This window comes from Ursus arctos, unplaced genomic scaffold, assembly GCF_023065955.2.
Source record: "Ursus arctos isolate Adak ecotype North America unplaced genomic scaffold, UrsArc2.0 scaffold_10, whole genome shotgun sequence".
In the NCBI taxonomy this organism is placed as follows: Eukaryota; Metazoa; Chordata; class Mammalia; order Carnivora; family Ursidae; genus Ursus; species Ursus arctos.
This window is the reverse complement of record NW_026622764.1, coordinates 41,947,864-41,950,530: the sequence shown is the minus strand read 5'-3', so window position 1 is coordinate 41,950,530 and position 2,667 is coordinate 41,947,864. Positions and strand designations below refer to the sequence as shown.

At 39.2% G+C, this 2,667-nt stretch overlaps 1 pseudogene; it reads right to left on the bottom strand.

The window, feature by feature from the left end:
- Positions 1-1,827: 1,827 nt before the first annotated feature.
- LOC113251056 (ATP synthase-coupling factor 6, mitochondrial-like) lies at positions 1,828-2,152 on the bottom strand (annotated as a pseudogene).
- Between the last annotated feature and the right edge of the window lie 515 nt (positions 2,153-2,667).

Below are 2,667 nucleotides of genomic sequence, written 5' to 3'. Positions count from 1 at the left end.
CAAAGAAATGGAAAAACGTTCTATGCTCATGGATTGGTAGAACAAATATTGCTACCTAGAGCAATCTACACATTAAATGCAATCCCTACCAAAGTACCATCAACTTTTTTCACAGAGCTGGAACAAATAATCCTAAAATTTGTATACAACCAGGAGAGACCCCAAATAGCCAAAGGAATGCTGAAAAAGAAAACCAAAGCAGGTGGCATCACAATTCTGGACTTCAAGCTCTGTTACAAAGCTGTAATCATCAAGACAGTATGCTACTGGCACAAAAACAGATACATAGATCAATGGAACGGAAGAGAGAACCCAGAAATGAACCCTCAACTCCATGTTCAACTAATCTTTGGCAAATCAGGAAAGAATAGCCAGTGGAAAAAAGACAGTCTCATCAACAAATGGTGAGGGGAAAATTGGACAGCCACATACAGAAGAATGAAACTGGACCGCTGGTTTACACCATACACAAAAACAGACTCAAAATGGATGAAAGACCTAAATGTGAGACAGGAATCCATCAAAATCCTAGAGGAGAACACAGGCAACAACCTCTTCAACCTCGGCTGCAGCAACTTCTTGCTAGACACGTCTCCAAAGGCAAGGGAAACAAAGGCAAAAATGAACTATTGGGACTTCATCAGGATAAAAAGCTTTTGCACAGCAAAGGAAACAGTTGGCAAAACCAAGACAACTGAAAGAATGGGAGAAGATATTTGCAAATGACATATCAATAAAGGGCTAGTATCCAAAATCTATAAAGAACTTATCAAACTCAACACCCAAAGAACAAATAATTCAATCAAGAAATGAGCAGAAGACACGAACAGAGAAGACATCCAAATGGCCAACAGACACATGAAAAAATGCTCCACATCACTCGGCATCAGGGAAACACAAATTAAAACCACGGTAAGATACCAACTCATACCAGTCAGAATGGTTAAAATTAACAAGTCATGAAATGACAGATGTTCTCAAGGAGAAAGGAGAAACCACCTAAACAGTTGGTACAAATGCAAGTTGGTGCAGCCACTCTGAAAAACAGTAGGGAGTTTCCTAAAAAAGTTGAAAATAGAGCTACCCTACAACCCAGCAGTTGCACTACTGGTATTTACCCCAAAGATACAAATGTAGTGATCTGATGGGGCACCTGCACCCCAATGTTTATAGCAGCAATGTCCACAATAGCCAAACTATGGAAAAAGCTCAGATAATGGATAAGGAAGATATGGGGTGTGTGTGTGTGTGTGTGTGTGTGTGTGTGTGTGTGTGTAATGGAATATTACTCAGCCATCAAAAAATATCTTGCCACTTGCAATGATGTGGATGGAACTAGAGGGTATTATGCTAAGCGAAATAAGTTTATCAGAGAAAGACAATTATCATATATCTCAGTGATATATGAAATTTAAAAAACAAAATAGAAGATCATAGGGGAAGAGAGGAAAAAATAAAACAAGACGAAACCAGAGAGGAAGACAAACCATAAGATACTCTTAATCATAGGAAACAAAAAAGGGTTGCTGGAGGGGAAGGAAGGGGAGGTATGAGGTAACTGGGTGATGGCCATTAAGGAGGGCTTGTGATGTAATGAGCACTGGGTATTACATAAGACTGATGAATCACAGACCTGTACCTCTGAAACCAATAATACACTGTATGTTAATTAATTGAATTTAAATTTAAAAATTAAATTAAAAAAATAAAGATGTTCTTTTAATATTTCTTTTTTTCTTTGACAGTTGAGAAGGGTATGTTTATTCTGAACAGTTGTACAACTAATATAGGACAAATTACCAAATAAATAAATTTTACATTATTTTTTCAGAACTGGGGTTTTTCGATGACTTCAAATTTAGGATCTTCAAATTTGAAGTCCGGGAACATATTCATGTCTGCTTTACCATACATTTGCTTAAGCTTGAAAAGTTCCCTCTCTGGGTCTTGCTGGTGCTCTGGGTCAGCATCAACGGGTCCTCCAGATGCCTGTCACTTAGTTCTGTATTCTCTAATCTTGTCCACGAAGAGTTTCTGTACAGGATCAGGTTCCTTATTAAATGCCACTGCAGCAACACCCGTGTGCCGCCTCAAACGAACTGAGAGTGCAGACCAAAGGAGGGGAAAACCTGAAGAGCCTCTGAAGAATCATGGGGACTCTGTTAGGGCAGGAGACGTCTCGGAGGCAGTCTGCCTCTTTTAATATTTCTTGGAAGGCAGGTCTGTTGGCAAAAAATTCCCTCAGTTTTTGTTTTTCTGAGGAAGTCTCTATTCTTATCTTTTGAAGGATAATTTCCAAGGTACAGAATTTTAAGTTGGTGATTTTTTCCCCTCTCAACACTTTATTTCCTTTTTTAGAAAGAGAGCAGGGCGCGAGTGAGTGGGGTTGGAGCAGAGGGTGAATCCTAAGCAGATTCTGCAATGAGCCCGGAGCCAGGTGAGGCTGATCTCACCACCTGAGCCCAAATCAAAAATCAGATGCTTAATCGACTGAGCTATCCACGTGCCCGCTCAACACTTGAATTTCACTCCAAGCTCTTGCTCACGTGGTCTCTGAAGAGACGGTTTCTCAAGAGACGTTGGAAGTAATTCTTATCTTTGTTTCTCTGTAGGTAAGGTGGAGTTTTTTATTTATTTATTTTTTTATTGTTTATTTATTTATTTATT